The 15,410-nt window shown below is 40.3% G+C and overlaps 1 long non-coding RNA gene across 1 annotated transcript in view; it reads left to right on the top strand.

Moving 5' to 3' along the window:
* The first annotated feature begins 933 nt into the window (after positions 1-933).
* Positions 934-15,410, top strand: part of LOC148126464 (uncharacterized) — a 40,828-nt gene continuing 26,351 nt past the window's right edge. Inside the window, exon 1 of the long non-coding RNA XR_015742638.1 lies at positions 934-979. This is a non-coding gene — a long non-coding RNA (uncharacterized LOC148126464). The remainder of the gene's footprint in view (positions 980-15,410) is intronic.

Raw genomic sequence — 15,410 nt, 5'->3', positions numbered from 1 at the left:
TCTGGTCGGCTGGCTAGTAGCAATAGTGATAGCACCAGGGTTGGGCTGCCAGGGGTGCGCAGGGGTTTAGGAGATCCCCTAGCTAAGATTCTGTGCAGTTCGGAGAACCCCTAAATCCCACTCCTGGCTGGTCCCCACCTACTCCTCCACTCCATTCCCAGGAATCCCCACGTGGCCCATTTTGGAGGCAGGTAAGTGCAGGGTGCGCACGGAGGCTCAGGGAGGGTGAAAAGCAGGCCTTGTAGAAGTTCGAGAAGGCCCCATATGGGCCTGTTTCCACCTTTCAGAAAGCCCCCAGAGCCCAGGGAGGCCATTTTCACCCTGCCAGAGGCTCGAGGAAAGCCTCCAGAGCCCAGGGAGGGCAAAAATGCCCCCCCCTCCGCCATGGTGCAGGATGGTGCACCATGGCCACACCCATTCAACAACTGGGCAGAAAACCCTTTGCTAATTTTTTTGACTCTATTTTGGGATAGTACTTAGACTTATATATCACTTCACAGTGCTTTAGAGCCCTCTCTAAGTGGTTTAAAGAGTCAACATATCGCCCCCCCAACAGTCTGGGTCCTCATTTTACTGATTTTAGAAGGATGGAAGGCTGAGTCAACCTGGAGCCTGGTGAGATTCGTACCTGCTTGTCTGTCTCCCCTCAATGCTCTCTTGGAAAAAAAGAATACTGCGTTGTTAAAAGTGATTGTTTTGTAGTCCATTGAGAAAATAATATTATATGGTAGTTGTTGTCATTGCAATAGTAGCATGATATCATTTGAACGTTGGAGGAAAATAACAAGTACAAATGACTATAATTTTATCTCATTTTGATTGCCTTTACTCAGGATACTTAACCTGATTACTGAATTAACCTATTTTCTGAGTACACATAATATACTGACTGATTAGGCAAGCTGTTGCTAAGCTATAAAAAACAAATAAACAAGCTCCTAACCAAGAGGGAAGACCAAAGGTGTGATCTGAAGATTTGGTAAGAAGGCCACTCCATCAACTATTGAAATTTATTTCATTTTTATTTATTTATAAACATTTGTATCCTCCTGAGCTCAAACAATTCTGGGTGGTTTGGCATGAGGAAAATCAATCATCCAATCATTCAAACCATGACAATGATATCAAAATAGCCATGCAAAATGGAACATGCTCAGCTTGTCACTGTGAACCTGTCAACAGCAATAATAAACTTGTTTTTTTATGGAATTCTGTACCATGGAAACCATAAGGGAGCCAATTTGGTCTAGTGGTTACAGCACCAGGCTAGAAAGTGGCATTTCATGAGTAGGGTAGGGTAGGGTAGGGTAGGGTAGGGTAGGTTAGGGTCAGGTAGAATGGAATGGAACGGAACAGAACAGAACAGAACAGAACAGAACAGAACAGAATAGAATAGAATAGAATAGAATAGAATAGAATCATAATTGGAAGGGGCTTCTAGTCCAATTGGGAGATCTTCTAGTCCAATCCCCTGCTCAAGCAGGAGACCCTATACCATTTCAGACAAATAGCTGTCCAACTTCTTCTTATAAACCTCCAGAGATGGAGAACCCACAACTCCTGGATGCAAGTCCTTCCACTGATTGATTGTTCTCTCACCATCAGGAAATTTCTCCTTATTTCTAGGTTGGATTCTCTTAATAAGTTTCTATCCATTGCTTGTCTTGCCTTCAGGTGCTTTGAAGAATAGGTTTGCGCCATCTTCTATGTGACAATTCCTCAAATGTTGAAAGACTGCTATCATGTCCCCTCTAGTCCTTCTCTTCGCTAGTTGTAGACATACCCAGTTTCTGCAGCTATTCTAGACATACCTTAGCCATGAAACCCAGCTGGGTGACTTTGGGCCAGACACTCTGTCTCAGCTCAACTTGCCTCATAGTGTTGCTGTTGTGGGGGAAATAGGAAAAGGAAGGTGTGTTGGACATGTTTTCCTTGACCTTGACTTATTTGTGAAAATAATAAAGGCAGGACATCTTAGATGTATGCACAGGGTGGGCAGATTATCCTTGGAGATTTTAGTCCCGTGAGATTTCTAAACCGAGTCAGATAAATTTGAAATGTCAAATAAGATAGCAACAAATGAATTATTCCTTCTATTCAAAGCATGAAATCTCAATCAAGCTGATTTTAATTGATGGGACAATTCAGATGTGTGTGTGTGTGTGTGTGCGCACGCGCGCGCTCAATTTGTTGCTTTCAACCATTGCATCAGAGCACTCTCAGTACAAAACAATTCAACATTTCACACTGAATCAACAATTTCAAATCAAATCAGGGTTGATTTGCACACCCCTACTAATTGAGGCTTAGAGTACTCAAACTGAGAGCTTGTAAAATGCATTGCTGTGTCTTAATTTTATGTGGCTAAGATGGTTGTATAACATGATATGGATTTTGGATTTCCTGAAGGAATTGGCTGCTGTTGGAAAGTTTTGGCTGAGAAGTTTGCGGTGGGAATGAAAAGGAGGTTGAAAAGAAATTCACAACAATGTTTAAAAGAGAAGTGGAAAGCTACTGTTATCATCACAGCACAATGGCCTTCACTCACTAATAAGTATAACTTGTAAGCCACACAGAGTCACATTGTAGGGGAGATGGGTGACATCAAAATTAATAAATAAAAATCAAATAATAAAATAGAATAGATTTGCCCCCAACACTGGAATATCCCTAATTATCTCTATGATTTATGGATGGCAAAGTTCCCATTCCACCACAGAATTATTCTGAGATGTATGTAATGTTTGAATATACTGTAGGATCATTAAAGGAAAAAAAAATCAAAAGGAAGAGATGATTTTATATAGCTGGTAAAGCTGAAGACATAAACATGATAAATATGCGATGCAAATGAATCCATTGCCACGTTTAGCCCTGATTTCACAAGTAAGTCACATTCGCTCCAGATATGAAAGCATTCCGTTCAATTTATGATCTTGGGAATGTTGAAGCATTCAAGAGTTTGATGTATACATTCCATCTCCTTGAGGGTTTGATCCATGGAGGCCCATGTGTGATGGAATGTGTATCTAGAGAAGCAGTGGAGGAGGGGGAGTCTTGGCAGCACAGGCTTTCTCAGAGATAAATCCAGATTAAGAAGGGAGGCTCAGCCAATCTCATTGCACATATGTTGTACTCTGACAATAAAGGTAATAATAGCTGCAGAATCCCAAACTGGATGGGGGACTGGGAAGACGTTCAGGGTAGCCCCATTCTAGAATCTCTCATGATATCTAGAAGGTTAGAAGGTTATATAGCCTTAGTTTGGCAAGATTCTGTCTATTGGATGTAAGCAAATAAACAATTGAACTTGATTAGATTTTGCTGTGAGGCTCTGGTTTGGGCCTGACATCATATGTGTGGGCCTGTGGAGCAGCACCAAAACCATTGTGTCAAGCCAACTAATATTCATTCATTCATTCATTCATTCATTCATTCATTCATTCATTCATTCAATTTCTATACCTCCCATTTCACCTATGTGACTTTGGGCAGTTTCAAGGTTAGTTTGGAACTTCATCACTCTTATGGACACTCCATTTTCATTCCCCAAAACAGCCTTTAGTAAAATATTGTGACTAAGATGGGGTGTCAAGTCACAACAACATAAATAAGAATAAGGAAACTGAAGATTCTTCTTCTTCTTCTTCTTCTTCTTCTTCTTCTTCTTCTTCTTCTTCTTCTTCTTCTTCTTCTTCTTCTTCTTCTTCTTCTTCTTCTTCTTCTTCTTCTTCTTCTTCTCCTTCTCCTTCTCCTTCTCCTTCTCCTTCTCCTTCTCCTTCTCCTTCTCCTTCTTCCAAAATCCTATCAAGGTTTTGTGCAGTTTTTTCTGTAGAGAAAACTACTACCCATTAATTTGGGAGGACATTTTGGTTTTGGAACATCTTTATAGAGCATTTATTTATGCCTTATAAAAGCACCTCCTTTTTAGCTTTACAGCTAAGTGTATTCAATAGCAGGAGATTTATGCAAATGCATGAGATAAATAGAACACTAGCTATGGAAATAGTTTAGTACCCTAGTAAGAGGAAATAAATCTCAGGCAAAAAGTAGGAAATCTTACCCCAAATCAGATCATAGGATCCTTTTCTTTGGGCTCACCTGTATCCTTTTAGCTCATCTCATCATTGTCAGCCATTCAGTCATGTCTGATCCTCGGCTACTCTATGGCTCAGCACTCTCCATGCCCCTCTGTCTTATACTACTTTCTCCAGATCCACCATGGTCATCCCAGTGTCATCTTTTATAGTGTCCAGCCAACGGGTACTAGGGCTCCCCTTCTCCTTTTTCTCCTGATCACTTCCAGCATGAATGCCTTTTTGAGTGATTCAGATCTCATGTCATGGCCAAAGTATGATAGCCCCTGTTTGGCAATCTTGCTTCAACTGATATGTTTGGTGAGGTCCAGTCTACGATTTCTTTGTCTGTGATTTTTTTGCAGTCCATGGGATGCATAATAGTCACATCCAGAACCATCTTTACCTTATCCGGTCTTAATTCAGGAGATCGACTTTGAACAGGAGGCAGAAAAACACTTGGGGAGTGGGGGTGTGTGTGTGACAATCAGTGGCATTTCATTATTTTATTAATCAATCCTAGTTTCAAACTTCACTTGTAGACTGGTAGAAGACTCAACTTGGGAATTTCTGGGTAATTATAGATTAAGAATTGATGAAATGGCTTTCATTATTATTACATTGTTTTTTCTAAACATATTATAGCAATAGCACTTAGACTTATATATCACTTTATAGCCCGCTTTAAGTGTTTTACAGGGTCACCATATTGCCCCCAGCAATCTGGGTCCTTATTTTACCAACCTCGGAAGGATGGAAGACTGAGTCAACCTTGAGCCTGGTGAGATTCGAACTGCCAAATTGCAGGCAGCCAGCTGTCAGCAGAAGTAGCCTGCAGTACTGCATTCTAACCACTGTGCTGCCACGGCTCTTAGTATGGCAGTGTATCTGAACCTTAGCAACTTTCAGATAGGTAGACTTCAAACTCCCAGAATTCCCCAGGCAGCAAACTGCTAAGGCTGAGAAACAGTATATTATGGCAATTTTTATCAGCATTCTAGAGACCTGTATTTTATTTGTCTAATCTCAGGTAACCTACTTGAAGTGGGTTTTTCCTCTTTGGCAGATTAATAAGGAAAAAAAAAAAATCAAACCAGGAAATAATGGAGATTATTTCATTTTACAAAGTAGGATTTAATACCTCTGAGAACCAATCAACCAAGATCCAAAGTTTTAGCACGATGCACAGATTATATAAGGGTATTTCATTTTCAGCATTGTATTTCCTGAAATAATTTGCCTGTTGGGAGTTAGAAGAAGGAATATGCAATTCTTCCAAAATATTTTCTAGTTTTACATGTATAGAATCCCATTTTCGGAATATATAATTAGTGATAGATGAGAAAATTAAACTAGCTCTGTCTTCTGAATCTTTGAACTATTGACCACCTAGATCTATCAAAATATCTTTTCCAAAACTTTAGATTAGCGATTTTAATTGCCACCCACTTCTCTATCAAGGACATTGTGCTCTTACATAGTAGCATGAAGAATCTCCATTCCCTGCCTTTTTCTGAGATCATTTAAATCTGCAAAAAGGTTTTGAGGTTTGAAATCAATATAATTAATGGATGATGATGGTCATTTGGTATTCTTTTTTATACAATGCCCCTGTTTGCTCTAGCTGAAGGACTTAAGGGGAATATAACAGAAAATCCATTAGGATGGGGAAAAAGATATATTTGAAGTTCACAACAGTTGACCAAGGGTATATTAAAATCACGACAGATGAATCATACTAGTTTCATGGGCACTGCCTTAGTTGCCAGTAGTTTCTGAGTATCATTCAACGTGCCGGTGTTGACTGACAACATTTTCCATTGCTTGGTTCCTAGTTACTTTGGAGCAAGTAAAAACCACCCCTTTCATGTCATCATCACTAGAAGGGGAGGCACAGTGGCTCAGTAGCTTAATGGTGCTGGAGATGGTCTCAGGTCTAGCGGTTCAAGCCCTAGCAAGGGTGAGTACCCTTGTGGCAGGGTGAGTACCACTCACCTCATCTTCTGTCCACCTAACAGTTCAAAAGCTTATTCTATGCAAGTAGATAGATAGGTACCACTTCAGTGGGGAAACAAATTGGTGTTCTGTGCAGGCAGTCAAATTCATGATGGCCGTGAACCGTCCTGGTTATATTCTCCGTTGGTGAGGCAACTCTGGGAAGGGGGCCTTGGGTGATGCTGCTGTTTTTCTCTCTCTGGTGTGAAGCCAGCTCACCTTCCTTTGGCATATCTTGTGAAGCATGCCAGCATTTCCTACAACAGGGCTGATAGTTTGGCAAGCCAATCTATGGCTCTGCAATAGTGTCGTGGCCTCCTGGCTGCTGGAACACCGCCGTATTCTTATTATAATAATAATCAGTGAGGATGCTATTCTGCATTTGATTAGAGGGGTGAGAGTCCAAGACAGATCTCTTTTTCAGTGACCACAAAGAATCCAAGACATAGGTTTTCTAGAATCTCAATTCCCAAAATCTGCAGGTGGGGGGTGCATTTTATAACCATTCAGAGTCAGTCAGCCTCAACCAGCTTTGATTCATTATTTGCAATTTGGTAAGACCTGATGCAGAGTCCTATTTGACAGTATTTCAGTGGCTCTTTTCATCACCAAGAAGAGGCAACCTCCTCTTGTCCCCAACCCAGGGGATTAGCTAATCAGTCTTGCATGCCCTTACGCTCTTTTTCTTCCAACTGTTGCAAATAAAATCAGGCTTCTGTGCTAACAGAGACGTCAATACACCGTATCACTGAGGTTAGGTTTCGCCTGATTCAGGTTTGTTTACATGTGGCCAGACAGAGAACTGATGAATTGCCACAAAGAATGCAGCTTCTAACATCCTGTTCTCTCCAACTCTACAGCTGGGAAAAGCCGTAATGTTCCCTTCCCCCTCTACTTCATGCCAACGGACTGAATAACACAGCATACTGCTTATTGCAGTCCCAAAGGCTGCTAAGCTGTTTGGGTCAGTAATCCAAGATGAGATTTCTCTGTTACTCTTGTTTTCTAACCTTTTGATTGCTACTGTAATGAGCTTCATAGTGGATTTCTTTCAAAATTGATGAGAAACGCCACTAACTTTATTTCATTTATATCCCACCTTTATTTTTTATTGTTGCCTTTATTGGCAAATGAGTCTACTGCTCCTTCCTTCTCCTATTTTCCTCACAACAACCCTGTGAGGTGAGTTTGCGAGAAACAGGGGGAGGGAGGAAGAGAGAGAGAGAGAGAGAGGACAGAGGAGAGAGAGAGAGAGAGAGGAGAGAAGGGGGAGGGGGGATGGTTTTCAGGTTTAAGGTAGGACTAGAACTGGTAATTGGCTCAAAGTCACCCCGTCAGTGACTCTCATGCTAAGAGGGGAACTAGAACTCAGAGTCTCCTGGTGATTGGCTCATATTCAACCAGTCAATTTTCATGCCTAAGGCAGGACTAGAACTCACTGTCTCCTGGTGATTGGTCAAAAATACCCAGATGTCTTTCATGCTTAAGGCAGGACTAGAACTCACAGTCACCTGGTAATTGGCTCAAAGTCACCCAGCCAGTGACTACTGGGAGACTAGAACTCAAAGTCTTCTGGTGATTGGCCTAAAGACACCCAGATGTCTTTCATGCCTAAGGCATGGCTAGAGCTCAGTCTTCTGATGATTGGCCCAAAGTCTTCCAGCTAGCTTTTGTCCCTAAGAAGGGACTAGAACTCAGTCTCCTGGTTTGTAGCTTAGTGTCTTAACCACTAGACCAAATTGGCTCTTGGTGGTAGCTACATCCCTTTTTGATCTGGAAACAAAGGGGAAAAAAGGAAATAATCAAGTTGATAAGAATACAGATGGGCGAATATCTTCTCAAACTTCTTAGGGAGCTGAGATACCTTCCTCATAGGTAGTCATAACATTTAGGACCAGGGGTGGGATTCTACTAGTTTGCACCTATTCACTAGAATCGGTTGTTAACATTCTAAGCAGTTTGGAGAACCAGTTGTGAGAAGAAATTACTTGCCTAATCCTGTAAGGAGGGCAGGAAGGAAACATTCTGGTGTTGCTTACAGAAACTGCCTCTCCGTTAACCCTTATTATATTTTTGGCAGGACTAGACTTCCTGTCTCAGGAACATCTCTGGAGTTTTTTCCCCCTACTTTGCTGGTACTTTGCTTGTGTGGAGTGACCATTCAAAGTTACAGTGGCAGACTTAGGACCATTTTTCACACTTATGACTGTTGCAGCATCCCTACAGTCACAAGAGGCTAGGCGAGGAGATGCATGCCTCGATGTAACATTGAGTTGGCCACGCCCAGCCAATAACATGACCACCAAGCCATGTCCATCCAGTCACATGATCACCAAGCCACGCCCACAGAACAGGTTGTTAAAAAATTTGAATCCCACCCCTGTTTAGGACACCTTTTAGTTTGGTGAAAGATGAATGAAGAGGGGTTTAATTGAAGTCTGTACATACTACATATACTTTCTGGCAAAGAGAAAGTGCTTTGGGGGGAAAAAATTCTCATTTTCTTGGAACGCCAGGACTGTGAGTCATTCCATAAAGCTGATTTGGAAGATTTAGAAGAGACAAATGAAACATCATCTGCCCTTTATTGGTAATGATAGCTGCTAATTTGGACAGCTATAAAAAGGGATTAGATAAATTCATGGAGGACAGGTTTACTGAAGGCTATTAGTCTGGAAGACTTAATATCATCTCCAGGTAAAGAACATAAAATACCTTTGGATTTTAGGTCCATCCAGTCCATCAGATTGTGTCACACAATGGCCAATTGGCTACATTTTTCCTTTTTTATTGTGTCATTATTAATCTTGATTTTGTAGGAAGGAAATCAAACCCTCCCTGACATTTATTCTTCCTTCTGTTTCTTTCATTCCAATCTCTCTACCATTCCCAGGGGAAAAGGTTAGGAATTCCATTGGCAACAAAGACAACAAACTTGACAAAGAGTTTGAAATTGACCAAAGGTGGAAGCCCAGTCAGTATGGCTGGCTGACAAATTCTAGGAGTTGAAGTCTACAAAGTCTTAAAGTTGCCACGTTTGAAGATTGTTGCTTTACTCCACCAGACCACCACTTCTATTTTTAATGTTAATTGAACAAGAAATAAATGGGAAAACTACAGCTTGGCAGGCTACCTGACCCTAGAGTGCCCCCTTTTTGGAGAATCAATCCATTACACTTTCTAAAGTAAGGGTTCCCTACAGAAGTGGTATTTGAGGTAGAGAACTCAACATAGCCACCTCCAATATCCAATTTGGATTCTCCCAGTATTTTTGTTCTGAGAAATGATCCCCTCTGCTTCAGTCAATTGACTATGCTATACTTTCTTTAACCTCAGCCTCCCAAAGCTGCTTTTTCAAGAGGTAACTGGGCTTTCTGGTTTTTCTTTGAAGACGTTTTGCTTCTCATCCAAGAAGCTTCTTCGGTATTGAAAAAGCTTCTTGGTTGAGAAGCAAAACATCTTCAAACAGAAAGTCCAGTTGCTTCTTGAAAAAGCATATTTGGGACAACGATGACCTGGACGACTGAGAATCTCCATAGACATTAACCTCAGCTTGGAAACAAACCCAGTTCTCCTTCTAACAATTACATTACATCACTTCAAAGCAATGATATTTATATACACTAATTACAAATCCTTGACACTGTATTACTTAGATAATTTGGAAACATTTGGGAAGATTACAAGTCTGGGCCTGAACAATCTACTTCTACTGATATGTCAGGCACAAAGGATCAGGACCGCATGTTCAGTTGGAGTTGAAAGATTTATTGCTCAAGACTGTAGTCAAATAAAGTCCATTATTAAACTGGCACCAGATCAGAGGTGGTATTCAGCAGGTTCTGACAAGTTCTGGAGAACCGGTAGCAGAAATTTTGAGTAGTTCAGAGAACCGGCAGATACCACCTCTGACTGGAGATTTTACAGTATCCTTCCCCTGCCACGCCCACCAAGCCACGCCCACAGAACAGGTAGTAAAAAAAATGAATCCCACACTGCACCAGATCAGAGTCAGCGGAATTCAAGAGGGGTTGGAATTGGACCATTTGCGGCAATGCAAAGACTCTGAGCTAATGACCTGCTTAACTCCACCTCTCAGCTTTTCCTCTCTTCTCCTACTGAAGTTTCTGAAATCCAACACAGATGTGAAATTGCCAGAATCTCTCCCCAGTTCTACATACCTGACCTGATAGATCCATCAAGAGAGATAGATTCTGGATCCCATAATGGGAATGCCACTAGCAGTTCCAGGAACATAGTCTTTTTTTTTTTTATTGTGATACTCATTCTCTGGATTATCTTTCCCACAAAGATTGGATTTGCCTAAACTTTGCTGCTCTTTCATAAGACTTTGAGGACCTAGTTTCATTCTTGAGCTTGTGCAATTGAACCTGTATCCTATAGTGGTGTTGGTTGAACCTGTATCGTATTTGTGTTTATAGTGGTGTTGGTTGGTCTTTTACCGCTGATTGCTGTATATATTATTTGTTAGTGTGTTGGGCTAGAAGGCCTCCAAGGTCCCTTCCAACTCTGTTATTCTGTTATAATCTTTTAATCTTGCTCTTAATCATTGTTAGCCATCCAGAATCAGGCATTTGAGATGGGCATCTGTGTAAATTAAATAAAGACACTTTTAAGCCTCACTGTCCATGTTTCATCACTATGGAAAAATCTATCTGTCTGCTTGCTAAGAGTTGACACCAACTTCATGGCACATAATCAATGACCTATGCCTCAGGAGGTAGTAAACAGTCATCAATATCAATAGCTTTTAATAATCTGATCTCCTATGAGCCTGCCCAGTCCAATTTTCATTTAAAACCCATCCAGACTGGATGTTTTTATCACAACTGCAGTCAACACACCTCCAAATACCAGAGAAGCATCAGCAGGAGAGATACATGACTCTTGTTTATCAGTACCTCAAAGGCTCTGGTTGATTACTGTGAAAACGAAAATCTATACGAAAGTGAATCTTGGTCTGAATCACCTGGGTTACTTGATTTTTGTGTCTGGCTGTTAACCTTTCAAATTCAACAAGATCTGGGATGAGGAAGCATCTTCTTCCTTTCTGGCTGCTTTAACTGAAGGAGAAAGTTCAAGCCCTTCTTTAGACCCCATCCTAATTCAATCCTAATTCTTGGTATTAAAATGGACTGCTGTACTTAAAAAATGCTTTCTAGTTAAGGGATGTGGTGGATCAGTGGCTAAGACGCTGAGCTTGTCGATCAGAAAGGTCGGCAGTTCAGCCATTCGAATCCCTAGCACCGCGTAATGGAGTGAGCTTCCGTTACTTGTCCCAACTTCTGCCAACCTAGCAGTTCAAAAGCACGTAAAAATGCAAGTAGAAAAATAGGGACCACTTTGTTGGGAAGGTAACAGCATTCCCTGCGCTTTCGGCATTTAGTCATGTTGCCCATATGACCATGGAGACGTCTTCAGACAGTGTTGGCTCTTTGGCTTTGTAACAGAGATGAGCACCGCCCCCTAGAGCCAGAAATGGCTAGCATAGATGTGTGAGGGGAACGTTTACTTTTACCTTCTAGTTACAGATACTCTTTGACTTACGACCACCACTGAGCCCAAAATTTCTGTTGCTAAGTGAGACCATTGTTGTGAGTTTTGCCCCATTTTATGGCTTTTCTCAGCATAGTTGTTAAGTGCACCACTGCTTATTAAGTTAGTAACATGGTTGTTAAGTGAATTGGGTTTCCCCATTGACCTTGCTTGTCAGAAGGTTATAAAAGATGATCACATAGCTGCAGGACACGTGACCGCATTTAAATTTTGATCAGGTGATCATGGGGAAGCTGCCACTGCGGTGAGCGTGAAAAATGATCATAAATCATGGCCAATGTAACATTAAATGGTCACTAAACATCAATACAGGTAGTTAAGGACTATCTGCATCGACATGTTATTTCTCATGTTATCTAATTATCAGGGCTTGATCAGCCTCCTATAAAGGTCTAAAGAGTTCATCAAAAAACCTGAGTAATAAAGGTTAACACAAATATTCAGACTGGCCGGAAATCCCGCTCTAGTTTTCCATTCGATCTGACTGACTCAGTCAGTTCATGAGATTGATGAAAAGGAAGAATGAGCTCAGAATAAGGTTTGTTTGTACAAGGGCTTTTGGTCCAGAACATTGTGCTGAGATCAAATGTAGAGCAGACACAAATGGATGCATCAGATTAGATTAACATATGCAAAGCTCACAATTCAGAGTAATGAGCTAGAAGAGTAAATAAGAAAGGAAGCAACAAGAAGTGCTTTGTCATAAATTAGATCGTGCACAGTAGGGAAGAATTTTTTTTTTTCCTGAGACAAGGTACATACTGTATTTGTTTCCAAATCTACCAACCCAACAGGCTTGACTTAGGTGGAATTACTTAAAATTGTTCTATACTAAAGGTCATCAAGCTACATGATTTCCTTGGGGTTTCCATTTGCAATTTGGGTCCTATGAATTTCATTTTTCATTCCTCTGTTCAGCAGATGGTTGTTCACAAGAGATTTAGGCTGCTACCGGATCAGTTTCCTTGAGCATTGATTCATTCCTCTCAAAAGCCAAGTCCTCTCCTCTGGTCTCCACAAAATTTGTTCCACATCTCTATGGAGAATTTTGAAAGTCGTTTTCACCCAACTATACTCAAAGACATGATGGAGAATTAACATATTGTCACCCAGATTTCAAAATAAACAAACAGAAAACAACAATGCTGATCAAGAATATGTCTTCTCAGGAAAGTGATATATTGAATAAAAAGTTGGGCTTTAGAGTTGAGAAAAAGGTGAAATACTTAGGGGTTATGTTGACTAATACAAATATCAAACTGTTTCAAAATAACTATGTCCCTCTTTAGAGGGATATTAAACAGGATTTACAAAAACGGGATAAATTGCATTTATCACTATTGGGTAGAATCTCTGTAATTAAGGTAAATATCTTACCAAAAATGCCTTTTTTATTCCAGACATTACTAATACTTACAACTGATAATCCATTTAAACAATGGCAGAATGATATTTCTAAGTTCATATGGCAGGGGAAAAGACCAAGAATTAAATGCAAGTTACTGCAAGATGCTAAGGAAAAGTGGGGTTTGGGTCTGCCAGATATGAAATTGTACTTTGATGCATGTTGCTAGACCTGGGTAAAAGAATGGGTGAGCCTCCAGAATAAGAGGCTACTCTAATTAGAGGGCCATGAATTAAGAATTAGATGGCACAGCTACTTATGGTATGATAAATCTAAAGTCAATGTTGATTTCAATAACTATTTTGTTAGATGTGCCATACTAAGAGTTGGAATAAATATAAAACAAGGCTCTCTACGAAGTTGCCCCTTTGGGTGTCAACACAGGAAGCCTTTTTCAGAAAAGAAATGGTGACAAAGCCAAACTGGTTGATGTATGGAAAAAAAAAACTTTCAATTCTGGTGACCAAACAGTAAAGCCAATGTCAGCTTTGAAATTCAGCTGCCACATTTTTTTAAAGAGAGTTGGAGGAGTTGAAAAGTTCAAGGTTATTCTGTATGGCGTATTAGGAAATTCCAGTGGCAGTTAATTGGTTCTCGTGATTTATGAAGTGTAGAAGAAGTGGGAGGAGAGAAGAAAGGAGGATTCTGTGTAACGCGCGAAAAATTTTCACTTTAGGAATTTGCCTTTGACATGCCAGATCTGTTTCTAAATAAATCAATTGGAGAGAAAATGTCTCGGAGTGATTGTTATCATGGATACTTTCTGGATGCCTTACAGCCAAGGGAAGAACTCCAATCAGAAGGTTATGTTTGCCATTGGTTTATTTGTCAACATATCATCACTCAAAGGAGCTCAACATTGATTCAGACCAGGGGGAGTGGGGAGGTAGGATTTTTCCAAAGCAGAAGGATATTGGCGGCTAGGGAATCTCTTGTTCAAAATAAAAGTGCATGATTGGTCTCTGTTCACTATCAGAATGTGTTCATTATTAGAAAAACCAGGATAAATTGCAGAAATTATAGACTTCATCTGGCAAAAATTCCAGGGAATAATTCTGCTTGTGGTCAGTTTGTGAATTTTTGCTTAAATTAACCATTGAATTAACCATTGATAGAAAATTCAGTTGTTTCATCCTTTTCAGTAAAAAGGTCTTTTTACAGCTGCTTGTTACATGATGAATTTCTGCCTTCATGCAATTAGTCAGCAAAGCTTGTTTTTACACCACTAAAATAAAGCCTTCAGTTTCTCTTTCTTTCTTTCTTTCTTTCTTTCTTTCTTTCTTTCTTTCTTTCTTTCTTTCTTTCTTTCTTTCTTTCTTTCTTTCTTTCTTTCTTTCTTTCCCTTCCCCTTTCTCTTTCCCTTTCCCTTTCTCTCTCTTTTTCTTTTCTCTCTCTCTCTCTCTCTCTCTCTTCCTTCCTTCCTTCCTTTCTTCTTTTCTTTTTTTCATGTGAGTTTTTATTGGCTTTTCCATCTATATCTTCCAAGTATTGACCATGTAGTGGCTTGTTCTTGCAATTAACAAATTACCCTTGACTGAAGATCGGCACACTCCTTCCTTTAGTTTTTGAATTTTTCTTTCTATATACAGTCTTTACCTTTCTTTTGTTGTCGTTGTTCAGTTGCTAAGGCTGGATAGCACTTAGAAAAACTGCAGCTTGACAAAAAAAAAAAAATCCACAGCCACACTGTTTGGTCTGCAACTGTTAATGAACCCATGGACCACAGCAAGCCAGGCTTCCCTGTCCTCCTCTCCCAGAGTTTGCCCAAATTCATGTTCATTGTGTCAGTGATGCTATCTAACCATCTCCTCCTCTGTTATCCCTTTCTCCTTTTGCTCTCAGTCTTTCCCAACATCAGGGTCTTCTCCAAGGAGTCTTCTCAATTGATGGTCAAGGAATTGGAGCTTCAGCTTCAGTATCTGAAATCAGGGTTGATTTCCTTTAGAACTGACTGATTTCAACTCCTTGCAGTACTTTCATGTATCTGTTCACAACCAGTGGTGGGATTCAGCTAGTTCGCACCAGTTCGGTTGTTAAATTTCTGAGTTTACCGGTTGTTAAATTATTTGAATCCCACCACTGGTTCACAACAATGTGAAGTCACAGCTGCCAATTCTTTAGCTGGTGTTGGCCTTCAGGAAGACCAAGTTCTTTCCAGGAACCTAGAATGTCATAATATATCAACTTTTGCCTTTTGCAAAAGACAGATGGATTTTTTTTGGTCAACCTTCAGGTTTTCTAAGTGTCACCTAACCTTTATTATTATTTAGAAACAAATTGGACCAGACCCTTGGATCCAGAAATCTTCGTACCAGAAGGCTTATGTTCCATTTCATAAAATGTTGCATTTATTTATT

The sequence above is a fragment of the Pseudonaja textilis genome, chromosome 3, assembly GCF_049901715.1.
Source record: "Pseudonaja textilis isolate UNSWEBS1 chromosome 3, rPseTex1.2, whole genome shotgun sequence".
Lineage (NCBI taxonomy): Eukaryota > Metazoa > Chordata > Lepidosauria > Squamata > Elapidae > Pseudonaja > Pseudonaja textilis.
The sequence above is the reverse complement of the archived record's forward strand: the minus strand, read 5'-3'. Positions and strand labels throughout refer to the sequence as shown.